General features: G+C 45.1%; 1 protein-coding gene and 1 long non-coding RNA gene across 4 annotated transcripts in view; one reads left to right on the plus strand and one right to left on the minus strand.

Moving 5' to 3' along the window:
• Positions 1–286: 286 nt before the first annotated feature.
• ZBTB40 (zinc finger and BTB domain containing 40) overlaps positions 287–12,650 on the plus strand; it is a 77,648-nt gene continuing 65,284 nt past the window's right edge. The window contains exon 1 of one of the 3 annotated variants that reach the window (XM_040464384.1): positions 287–449. The gene's annotated coding sequence lies outside the window, so the exon portion shown is untranslated. Of the gene's footprint in view, positions 450–500; positions 648–3,843; positions 4,304–12,650 lie in introns of those variants that run through there. The other 2 variants (XM_040464393.1, XM_040464404.1) reach the window with 2 other exon arrangements.
• Positions 1,972–6,200, minus strand: LOC121022866 (uncharacterized). The gene is made up of 2 exons (XR_005787137.1): positions 5,990–6,200; positions 1,972–5,081 (listed from the first exon to the last, which is right to left on the minus strand). It is a non-coding gene; the product is annotated as an uncharacterized LOC121022866 (long non-coding RNA).

The raw sequence follows: 12,650 nt of genomic DNA on the forward strand, positions 1-12,650 counted from the left end.
CGTGAACATGTTTTGGAAAAATGTAGAGAAACCTTTTTGTGTCTACTTCTGTGCCATTCTTGAAACAAGATCCCCGCTCTAGTACTGCCCAAGCGAGAGTCCGTGGAACCCCATCAAAACTTTCATAAGAGAGTGTGGGGAGGGGAGGGAGTGGCTAAGGTCATAGGTCAGAGAACAGGCTAACAACCGGTTAGCCCCCGCGCCCTAGCATTGGTGGAGGGCGCGCTCGACGCAGGCCCCGCCCCCCGGCACGTGACCACGGCGCGCGGGGCAGGCCGGGCCGCCCCCTCGCCGCTCTACTCCTTACGCGCCGGCCTCAAAATGGCCGCCTTCTGGCGTCTCTGCCGCTGTTGAATGGAGAAAGCTTTATTGTTCCCTTCGGGCAGGAGTGTTCGTGTCCTCTATGGCGCTGTCAATAAAGAACGGCAGTTTGAATCGGTGCTGAACAGGTAACCATAGAAACGGGGCTGGGACTCAGCGTGGAGACCCCTTTAGCTGTTGAGGCCCGAGAGGCGCCCCAAATGAGGGGCGCGCTGAGACCCTTCGGCGTGGCGAACTCCGTGGGGCTCTGCCAAGTCGCAGCCGCCTCCTCCTGCCCCGGACGCGGACCCCCTGGGGAGGCTCCCACCCCGAGCGCAGGCTCGGCTGTAAGTCTCCGGTGGGGAGAGGCCGCGGGGCCCTGTCGGGGTGCACCCGGCTTGGCCCCCGCCTGGGGCCTGCCCTCGCTCGTCACCGCCTGCTCCTCGGCGCGATCCGAGGCCTCCTCGCTGCTGCTCTTCGAGTCTTTACCCCCTCCTGCCAAGTCTGCGCCAGGCTTCGGCAAACTTCGGCCTGGGGCCAAATCCCCGGTCCCCCACCCCACCCCGTTTTGGTCTGTGGGGGACTAACAGTGGTTTTTACATTTTTAAATTCTTGGGAGGGAAAAAAGAAGACTTTCTTGTAATTTATGAAATGCATATGAAATCAGATTTCAGTGTCCCCAAGTGAAATTTTGTTGGAACATAGCCATGTTCATTGTTTTATATCATCTGTGGCTCGTTTCTTGCTACGAGGGCTACGTTGAGTTGTTGCGACAGACATGGCATGGCTTTGAGGGCATGGCCCACAAGGCCAAAAATACCTAAGGTGCGGCCCTTCCCAGAAGTGTGCCAGCCCCTGCCCTAGACACAAGTAGACTGGTCAGCGTTGTCCGGCGATTCTTCTGATCATTTCTCACGGAAAGGGAAACTCGAGTTAAAACTACCCCATGCACCTTGATCTGATCTGTTAATCAATGTGGGAATTGTTTCCCACTGTTTTTAGTAACAGTACCATCCACCCAGCGCCTACAATAAGGTGCTTCGTTTCTATTCATACCCAGCGGTTTTTTGCTAACAACATTTCCTAAGTAAGTATCCATGTTTCCGCTTAAGACAGGAATACCAGATTCTGAGGTTAAGCTTCCTAAGGGTGTACTAGATTATAGGTCTGGCAGATGGAGCTTATTCCAGGGAGCCCTCTGCTTTGTGACCCGCCTCACACTGCTGGAACTTCTTTGAAGTCTCAACCTGGGGCTCTTTGGTTCTTCCCTGAAATCGTATTCCAAATCTTTGTATGGCTTATGGAGATCTAATTACAACCTCAAAGTGAAGTTTTTCTTAGCCAAATCATCAAATTTATACCACACCCTACTTTCTAATTTAGATGCATTTCTTTTATGGCAGTAGTTCCCAAACTTAGCTGTTCATCCCTAGTTGAACTAACAAACGATTTCAGAACACCCCTTGCCTGCACGAATGCATTCATGAATCTTTCAGTGTTTTTTTAGCACCTACTACGTGCTAAGGATGATTCAAATCCCTGGAAGAAAAGTGGTGGACAAGATCAACAAGCTCTTTGCCCTTTCACAGGATTTAAATTCAGCAGGGTCTTGGACAGATGGTATGCCTGTAAACAAAGCTAATTTCAACTACAGCTGTCATAGCATCATAATAAAGTCACTAGTTCATATTTATTAAATGATTTCTGCAAAGCACTGTGTGCTCTGTTTACATGGAATATCATTCGGCTCTCTCACCAACACTGTGACGAAGGTAGTATTAATATTCCTGTTGTAAAGATGAGAAAATTGAGATTCAGAGCAATGTCCAAGGTTACATAGTTAATGTACGAGGGAGCTGGGTTCTGAACCTCAACTGATCACACCAGTCTGTATTATTCCGTCTGTTAATTACCTTTTCTTGGGAGGCTCTCCAGGGCAGGACCACACCTTACCTATTTTTGTATCAGCTGCTAGCCAGTGCCCACAGCCTGTAGTCTGGTAGGTATTAAATAAACAATTCAGGCCATTTGTTGATCAAATATTTGAGTGCCTGCTATGTACCAGACCCCACTGTGCTGGGCCTTATGATTACCGTGAGCAAGATGGACCTAACGCCTCGTGTCTAAGGCAAATAGTGGCAACTGTGATAAAGGTGATAAAACAGTGCTGACCCAGAGGACCCCTCTTACCGGCCTGGCCCAGCAAGGCCCTTGAGAAAGGTAGTTTAAACCAAACCTGTTTGAGTGACGAGAATCCAGTCCAGGCAAGAAGGGAGAAGGGAGAGAACTGGGAAGGAAGAACTTTTTAGTAGGATCAGAGATTGTGAGGTGGCAAGAATGTGGGGTGTTGGAAGGATTGAAAGAAGTGAGTAGTGGTGCCGTGATTCAGTCCTGTGCTCTGAGTCGCCGCCCTCAAGCCAGCTTTACTGCTGGGAGAGCTGCGTGCCGTGGGCCGGTTACAGATGGTCTAGCATGTGAAATGCCGATAGTGGTACCTCCTGAAAAGGGTTGTTGTGTGGATTAAATAAGAAAAAGTGTAATAACAGGTTTGCTGTTTCCTTTTTGTTGTTGTTACACATGTTGCTGAGTTCCAATCAGAGAAAACCAAATTGGGCCCCAAATGGAAATGTATTTAAAGTGCTAAATAATAACAAAAGTCTAGGATTATGTTACCAACAAAGCTGAGGGTGTGTGTGTGTATGCTTCTATCTTTGGGGGCGACAGGAACAGCTCTTATTTTTTCTCATTGTGCTTGTTGAGAGAGGAACTCCTCCAAACGAGTTTTAAGTTTTTTTCAACCAAATTATACAACTATCTATTCAGAGTACTTTTCATTATTTTAGTGTGTTCCTCCATTGAAGGCATGTGCGTTTTCTTAAGGCAGTGTAAGAAAATGACAGGTTTCTTCTAGTTGGTGGTCATTTCAAAGTTTGTTTGCAAATGATTTTTGGTTTCCTCTGAAAGTTTTCAAAATAATGTTGCATACTTGAAGCAGGGCATTGGACGCTTTAAAGCAAGTAACAGACTTTTTGAATTGGTAAAAATAGGAAGGTATTTGGGGTCATGAACGTGAAAAATTGCAGAGGCAATGAGAAATCAAGCAGACCGTGTAAGAGGATCGGCAGTGTCAGGTTTTGCTTTAAACTGCGTCTAGTAACCCGATTGCACGTGTCCTTAGAAGGTGTAATCCAGCCGGGCAAATGGAGCAAGGAACAGAGCAAGGAACAGGACGGAGAGGGGCATGTTAATGCAATGTTAAACAATAAGCCCAGCATTAAGTTGCTATTTTAGGTTTGGGTGGGACCTGCACATTTAAAGTGTTGCAGTTTTACTCTGTTATTTGGGTCTGTTGGGTTCCAGTAAAGAGAAGGTGGTAACACTAGTTTTGAAGGATAATATAAAACTGCAGGGAGAGCGAGGGCATACCAATTTGTTTTTCAATCTATTTTATTTCAGTTCAAAGCCTCATTGCAGACGGGCAGCGCAGGGAAACGAGCCACGCTTTGGCATACTCAACTGCTTTTGGAGATTGAAGAAGACTGAGTACAACCAAAGTGTGGTTGTTTTTGTGGACTATCTGTCTGCAAAGAAGCTCTGAACTGAAATAAAATAGATTGGAAAACAAATTGGTATGCCCTGTTGCCTCATACTGAGTGTTTACATTACCCTTCTGGAACACTGCCTGTACCAGCACCCTGGAGGAAGGCAGTGACCCCTCAGACGCTTTCAACTCTTAAAGCGAGTGAGCTCTTTGATTTTCACAAGGAAATTGAATTGGAATTTATGGTTTTCTGGCTCTCCAATAGGCTGCCTCCGAAAGCCATCATCCCGATAATGTGAAAAAAGCAAGCTGTAACCATGTAGAGGAAAGAATTAAATATTAAGGGCATTTAAATTCGGAGATGAGATTGTCACTGTCTTGAAGTCCTGCAGAGGGTGTGGTGTGTCGTTTGCAGAGACCTTTGCAGTTTTGAGACGTCTGCAGCCCTCAAGGGAGAGAAGGGTAAGGAAAGAACGCCGGCTTTCCTTGTATTTCCCTGATGTTGTTATTTAACTCCAAATCCTCAAATTCATGACACCCAAGTTTTTCCTGTCCTTAGATGACGTACATACATTCTAGCTGATCCCAGATTGTTAAACTGGGGTCAGTGGTTGAGCTGCGGGGGATTCTCGAATCCTTTGAATTTGCCTGCAGATTTGTCTGTCGTTTTTGTGGGGAGTGAGCCCATTCTTTAATCAGGTCTCAGAGGGATCCTTGACCCTCTAAAGGTGCAGAGCCAACAATGAAACGTCACATGTAATAAAAACCAGTGAACCAAAGTGGTGATGAGTCCCGCCTGAAACCAGTTACTTCTTACTGCCGTGTGGTCTTGACTTCAGTTTTGAAAGTATCTTTCCAGGCCTTGTTTCTTCTCTAAAGTGGCCAAGCAGAGTTGGGTGTTCCTGTCTCATAGGGATATTTACCCAGTGAGGTACTTGGAAATGCCTCAGAGATCATCGTCCTTATTTTATAGGAGACCGTTGAAATGGCAGTGCGTTGTCTTGGCAACCTTGGTAGCCATTGCCCTGCTGGTTTCCTCTGACCCGTGAAAGGAACAGTGGTAGGAGCCTAATACTCTGGCTCTAGGAATCCACTTCTTGCTAATGGACGCGGTTCCTCAGGACCACAGGAAAGTAAGGTTAGGAGAGAGAGGAAGAGGAGAGGGATTCACGGAGGCAGAGACCGAGGAGCAAAGGAGGAGGGAGGCTGCCCCTGTATCTGCCCTGGCAGCCCTGTGTATCTATGGAGGGAAAGAAAGAGCTCTTTTTGAGGCCAAACTTCTCTTTCTTATCTAAACTAAGACCTCTGAAAAAGTAATTCGTTGGTGTAGTTTCTGGTTTTATTTATTAGTACTCAAATGGAAAGAAAAGGAAGGAACTGTTTTAAGTCATTTTCTTAGGACATTTTGTAAACATGGGACCCCAGTAGAAAACTGCCGTGGGCCAGTTTGTTTGGCCCATATAGTGTTTAACAGCGAGTTGCTTACATTTAAAGAGACTTTATGTCTTTCCGGTCCCTGGAGGTATTTGTGTGAGTGACCTCTGTTATCCGCCTGAGAGTCTGATTCTGAGACTCTAGATGTTTTACGAAGTCAGTTTTTATGAAGGAAAGGGCCCAAGAAGGAAGAGGAGATTAGAAACAAAGGATTACTAGCTTTTCAGCCTCCAGATATTGGTTACGTGACATTTTTTTTTAAAATATAAAAACAAAGCGAGGGGCACCTGGGTGGCTCAGTCGGTTAAGCATCTGACTTCAGCTCAGGTCATGGTCTCACGGTTCCTGAGTTCTAGCCCCGCGTCAGGCTCTGTGCTGACACCTCAGAGCCTGGAGCCTGGTTCAGATTCTGTGTCTCCCTATTCCCTGCCCCCCCTCGCCACCCCCCCCCCCCATGCAGTCTGTCTCTCTCCCTCAAAAGTAAACATTAAAAGAAAAAACAAAGTGAACGGTATGTGGTTCTATTTCTGATTTTGAGAAAATACTGCAAGAGGTTATCTGACCTGCTTGTTAGATCTGTTTCTCAGCTTTCTAACACTGCAGCCTGGTTATTGGATCTTCCTTCTTAACTCCTTGTCCCCACCAGCTCTGAAGGATGATGTCAGGGGCTCTGGCAGCAGTGAACTTGCCATTTTTCTTCCACCTGGTACTTACCTTCAGTTCCAAGTCTCTTCGGATGGCACCACGAAGTTGCAAAAGGCAGATTCTTCCCCTTCTGTCAGCCTCCCACCCTCCTTCCACTCCCTACCTGCAGTTAGCACGTATTTATTTAGGCTACAAGTCTACTTATGTCCCCTTTCTCTTTTGGTTTAAAGCTACTGTAATCTCTTGTCCTGGATGACTACAGCAGCCTCCTAGCTGTCCAGCTGGCTTCTTCCTTTGTTCCTCTCTAATCCATTTTGTATACCGATGCCAGTGATCTTTACGAAGCACAGATCACATGTTACTCTGTTACCCCCTTCCTTAAAAGTCCAAGTGGCTTGCTTGCCCTCAGGGTAAATGCAGTTAGTGGCTTGGCCTGTGCTGCCCTCAAGCTCTGGTTGGGTGTGTTCAAATCTCACTTTACTCTCTTCCCTTCCCTCTCACTCTTCTACTTGGGCACTAGCCAGTAACACTCAAATGGGCCACAGAACTTTATCGTTCCCTGGACAAGTGGGTCACACTCTGGGGCTTTGAAGGCTGCTGGATTTTCCTGGCCACGTTACTAACCAGCCCAGTAGCAATGCCACTAACTGCACTGATCATTAGATCACTGAATGTTGTGTGAGTTTTCTGTTGGTTCCCTTGTCCTTAGACTATCTGCTACTTCAAATGTGTTGTCAGATTCTGCCCTGAGGTCAGTTGATGTATTTATTTCTCTGTGTGCTTATGCCACCAATTTGATAAGCTTTATCAACAGGCTCATTTGGTTTAAACTTTAAGAATTGCTTTTAAAAATCCAATTTCGTTCTTTAACTGTGTAAACCATTTATGTGGGTTCAAAATCAAAACTATGTTCATTCACAGTTTTTTTTTAATAAAAATTTTTTATATATATTTATTTATTTTTGAGAGATAGAGTGAGACAAAGTGAGAGTGGGGGAGGGGCAGAGAGAGAGGGAGACACAGGATTGGAAACAGGCTCCAGGCTCCGAGCTGTCAGCACAGAGTCCGTCGCGGGGCTTGAACCCACAGACCGCGAGATCATGACCTGAGCCGAAGTCGGACACCCAACCGACTGAGCCACCCAGGCGCCCCTCACAGAAGTATTTATTTGATGCCTGATCCCTCTTCTCTGTTTCTCTGGAGTCTTGCTACCAAAGTTCTGGGGGAGTTTTGCCCATCTGTTAGGTAAGAAATGTTTCACTATAGTTTAAATTTGTTTTCTCCTTTAATGAGATACAGGGTATCTGCCCAAAGTCTGTGCCATAAGTTGCAAAAATATTTTTTTCAATTTGTCATATGCCTAACTTTGCATATGTTGTTTTATTGCTGTACAAAGGTTTTTCATCTTTATATAGTTATATTTATGGGTCTTACAGTGTATTGCTTTAGAATTTGAGTCCCAGGAAGTTTGCCCTGCTTTTAATTTATGGGGAATTTGTTAATGTTTTCTTCCAGTGTATGTATGGTTTCACCCCCTCCCCCCCCCCTTTTTTTTAAAACACATCAAAGGCTCCTATACATTTGGAATTTATCTTGACATTTAGTTTGGTTTGACGAAGGATCCAATTTTATCTTTTCCCCATTAGCCAGCCGGGTATTCCAACACTACTTATGAAAAGTTCTTATCTTTTCTCCATTGGTTTGAGATCTTGTTTTTACTGGATACTAAGTTCTTGTATACGTTTGGGTTTCTTACTGGATTTTCTGTTACGTTCCATTGGTTTGATCGCCAATTCACATGCCGTTACAAAACCATCTTAATTTTAGAGGCTTTATAATTTGTTTTAACATCCAGAAGGGCCAGTTTTTTCATATTGCTCTTTTTTAATGTTTTCCTGGCTGCTTTTGCTTGCTTATTCTGCCATATAAACTTTATAATCAGTTTGTCTAGTTTCAGGCAGCAACAACTGGATGGTGTTTCTGTTGAGATTATGTTAAATTTAGCTGAGAGAGAACTGACATCCTCATGATATTGAGTCTTCATATCCAAGATCGTGGCCTGTGTTTCCATTTGCTCAAGGCTACTTTTGTGATTTTTCACGAGTGTTATGTTTTTCCCTGTGTACGTTTTGTATGTTTTCCGTTAAGTTTATTAGATTTTCTTAACTTAAAACAAAAAAATTCCTTTTAGAATCTCTCCAGAACTTCTCAGAGGAGTGTACACACCGACATACTCAAAACGTTTTATCGTTTCAAACGGTTCATAGGTGTCCCCGTCATCCTGTCCTGTTACTGTCTCCTCCTTTCTTCCTCCGGTTCCCATTCTCGGTATGCAGCTCTGTGTCCTACATACAGCAGGCAGTCAATGCATATTTGTTGAGTGAATGAATAAAGCAGGAAGGGGAAGACGAAAGTGGGTGACAGAGTGAGCCTGTAAGACCGATATATGGGAAGATTGTCCTTGTATAGACATCCAGACATTCCTAGTCTACACTCTGCAGCAGTGAATTCACTGGTTCATAGTGTTTTGGTTTCCGTACCCTCATCACAGAACTTTAAAAAATACCATGTTGATAATGATAGTTACCATTGAATACTACAAAGTCCCCGGCACTGGCTACGTATTTTCTGTAATTACTTCTTGTAATCCTCATAGCAACTAAGCAATAGGTATGAGTATCTCCGTTGAAATATGGAAGTTTCAAACATACAAAAGTGTGAATAGCTTTATGAGCTCCTGTATAGGTGTTACCTCCCTTTTACAGTTGAGGAAACAGGTTTTGAAAGAAAGATTAAGGTGACTCAAGGTTACAAAGTTTAAAATCCGGTTTAGAACCCAGCTCTTTTTAGCTCCCTATTAAGGTTGTTTTTCAAATTTTAAACTCCCAGCTGGCCAGGGAAAAGCAGAAGCAGGGGAGACAGTCAAGAGCCACTCCATTCTAAACTCCAGCTGGTACTTCTACATGAGTTTTCCCTTCTAATTCGTGTCACAAAGATTTCCCTCACTTCTGTTTGCAAACAGTAAGTCCTCTTATCTCCCTCTCCCTCCTACTTCTCTTCATGCTCTGCTCTTCCTTGCCTTCTCTTGGTCTACTTTTATTAGTGCAGTTCGCCTTTACTTGATTTTAATTCTAATTTAAATTTTCTTTTATTTTGAGAGAGCGCACGTGCATGTGCACACAAGTGGGGGAGCGGCAGAGACACGGAGAGACAGAATCCCAAGCAGGCTCCACGCCATCCGTGCAGAGCCTGATGCGGGGCTCAGACTCATGAACTGTGAGATCATGACCTGAACCGAGAACCAGAGTCGGACGCTTAACTGACTACGCCCCCCAGGCGCCCCCAGTGTTACTTGATTTTTAAAAGCCCGCCGGTGTTTTGAGTCCCCAGCTCCAGGCATGATATTGGGAACGGAGTAGGAACTTACGAATTTAAATCACAGTAAGACTTGCCACTCTTCATTTATCCCATGGGTTTGGTGTGGGAGCTCGTGAATGGTGCTCTGAAGCTGGCTGTCATTGGCTTTGACCGCCCTCCTACCGGCTGCGCACATAGCTGCCATTCTGCTGTCAGCTGCCCTCAGTTCCAGTCAGGTTCAGACCAGAAGGAGACTTCCTAAGGTCAGAGTCCAAGGCAGCAGAATAATTGGCCCCTAGGGTTCTGGATTTTTTTTCTCAGGCAGCGAAGTGTTGAGGATAGAATCTTCCATGTCTTCCTTGGACATTTTTGAGCACATACTGTGGAATCCCATAGGCCCTTTCCCAAAGGTAGAGGCAGTAGAGGAGTTATCCTCTTTTGCATTTTTGTTGTTGTTAGCTCCTCAAGTTAACCCTTTTGTCATACTACCTGGCGGTAAATGAGAGAAAGCTAGAGATGAACATAATTCCCACTTTGAAGACAAAAAGCTTCCAGCGTTAGGAGGAGAGGAGAATGGAGTTCATCTGTGAAGTGTGCACAGAGGTGCAGCGAAGGCTGGCCGATGTGTGTGGTCTCCTAGGACAGTGATGGGGGAGGCGGGGGCTCCAGAGTCCTTCCTGCGTCTGCCACTCGACTGCTGAGGTACAAGGAAAGTAGGGTTCCAGGCTGAAAGCGGTCCGTTCTCTTACCGCTGCTGTGCATTCTGTGAGAGCAGGGTTTTGCTGAATTTCTTCTCTATGTAAGGACAAGCCTTAGTTAAGGGCATTTGGCTGAGCTCAGTAAAGAGCTGCTGGATGGACAGGCGCACGCTGTCCACTGAATAGGCTGGGAAATGGGGCCATGGAGCCCCGCTAGGGCTGCGTGGGCTCCACCTCCCCCAGCAGCACTATCACCGGCTTTGTGGCCTTGGACAGGTTGGGGCCCTTGAGTCTGTGTGTGGTGCCTCGCATAGCACACAACAAGTAGGCTCTAAATTATTGTTATCTCCTCTTAGTTTAAAAGCACCTTATTTATGTACACTTACGATGAGCACTGAGTAATATATAGAATTGTTAAATCTCTGTGTTGTACTCAGATAACAATACGTTAACTATCCTGAAATTAATCACGCAACAACAAAAACCCCACTTAATTTACTGTGCATCTGCACTGTGTCTGAACAGAGAAGTTACCCAAAAAGTAGAAGGACTGAGGCATGAAGAATTCCACTGCTTTTTCAATTCTCACGCGTGGGCAATATCCAGGGGTGGAGGTTCTGGCTCTGGAGTCAGACAGTGTGGGTTCATTTACAGACTCTACACTTCACCGGCTTTGTGATGTGGGGCATGCCGTTTACTTTCGATAGGCCTCTACTTTCTGGAAAGCGGAGTTAGTTAATAATAGTGGCTACCTCACAGGTTGTGCAAAAATTTATGTAAGGCTACCATGCGAAGTGATTGGCACAGTGCCTGGGATATGATACACCTTCGCAGTGTTACCTCCTATTGTTAGATCACTACCTTAACCCTTCCAAACTGTGTCTTTTTCCCTTTCCAAAATGTTTTTCTCATCGCTTTCCATTTAGAGTATGTACCTAAAACACAGGTAACAGGAAGAGTCTCATTTCTGTCATTAGTGAACTGGAAGATCTTAAAACACTTGTCAGCGTCTCCGTTTCCTCATCTACAAAATGTGGAGTTGGACCAGGTGATTTCAAAAATTCCTGTATCTCTTGCTAACTTCCAATGAGTTTAAGACTTTGAATTCTCTCAGATTATAGCCCAACACTCTTTGGTATGAGAGACCTAACCCACCCCATTTTAATCTTGCTTTCCTAGCTGCCTCCCATCCTAGACAGGCTGTTTGAAACCAGCAGCATGGTTGTCTATAAAGTCCATTATTTAAAAAAAAAGAATTATGCAATATTTGACATATAGAAGGTAGATTTGTAACTTATATAAGTAATGAAGCAGAGTGAGTTCCAAAAAGTACATCTGTGGGGGCGCCGGGGTGGCTCAAGTCGGTTAAGTGTCCTGCTTCGGCTCAGGTCTTGATCTCGCAGTGTGTGAGTTCGAGCCCTGCATCAGACTCTCCTCTGTCGGTGTGGAACCCGCTTGGGATCCTCTGTCCACCCTCCGCCCCTCAAAAATAAATAAACTTTGAAAAAAAAAGTACATCTGTGAACTGATTATCCACCCTAAGAACTAGAAAACTAAATATTTTGGTAGGTGGGTTTTTATGCTTCCTTCTGACATTTAATGAATGTTTCCCATATTATAGGAAATGTCCTGTACGTGTATTGACTCATATACATGCAGTGGCTTATTAGTGCTTACAGCTCCCCCATTGATAAGCACTAAAACGTCCATTTTACCTGTGAGAAAACGGAGGACTAGAGAGTTAAGTCTCGTGCCTAGAGTCACGCAGTTGGTGAGAGTGGCAGTGCTGTGACCCACCCCCTGGGTGGGCGGGCCGGCCCTAGAGCCTCCAGCCCTTACTTACTGTTAGGCACACGGCCTCTGGAGCCACAAGGCCTGGCTTGGTATCGTGTAGTTGCCTGAGCTCTTTAGTCTTTCCATTAAATGGGTGTCTTTGAATTTGAGCCTTGGTACTGTGTTATACTGTGTGTCCAGATTTCTTACTCCCTGCTGAAGAAAAGCATACTCCTGCAATCAAGTTGGTGAAAACTCGGAACTTACCCACGTCTTCAGGTCACTACAGACTGCTATCAGTACCAGTGACAAAGCCAAGGGCCTTTTTTTTTTTTTTTTTTTTAAACATCTAAGAGATTGGATAGGAAAGCATCGGAGTGATGATTGCTTGTTGAGACTCTCTGCCGGCTGGAAGAGTCGCAGTAGGTGGAATGCAGTCACTGTCCCCAGTCACTCGTTAGGTGGTCGTATTGCTCCAGAGATTTTGCATTTGGCCCGCGAAGAGTCATCCTGGGTGAACTCCTGACTCAGAGCAGCGTGGCTGGAAAGGCAGAGGAAAGACAAAAGCCTCTCAAAGCCACCTTCCGTTATAATAGCCTTGAAAAAATCGCTTGTTTTTATGAGTTCAAAGATAAGAGGACACAAGCAGTTTGTCAGCACTGGACATTTTGATGTTCTAGCTCATTGTATTTTGTAGAATGCCTCAAAAGAAGAGTTTTCGTTAGACGTTGAGAGAATGTGGAAAAAGAAATTGGTTTAATGTAATGGTTATTATAGGCTTATCAAGAATCAGATGATGGTAGTTTTGAGATGTGGAAAACAAGCTTTCTCGTGGTTTTTAATCCATTCTGTTTCTACCCCCTTGAGCGATGGGTGGTGGGGTGGTGGCAGGGATGGTGACG

This window comes from Herpailurus yagouaroundi, unplaced genomic scaffold, assembly GCF_014898765.1.
Source record: "Herpailurus yagouaroundi ecotype Mexico unplaced genomic scaffold, PumYag 77, whole genome shotgun sequence".
Lineage (NCBI taxonomy): Eukaryota > Metazoa > Chordata > Mammalia > Carnivora > Felidae > Herpailurus > Herpailurus yagouaroundi.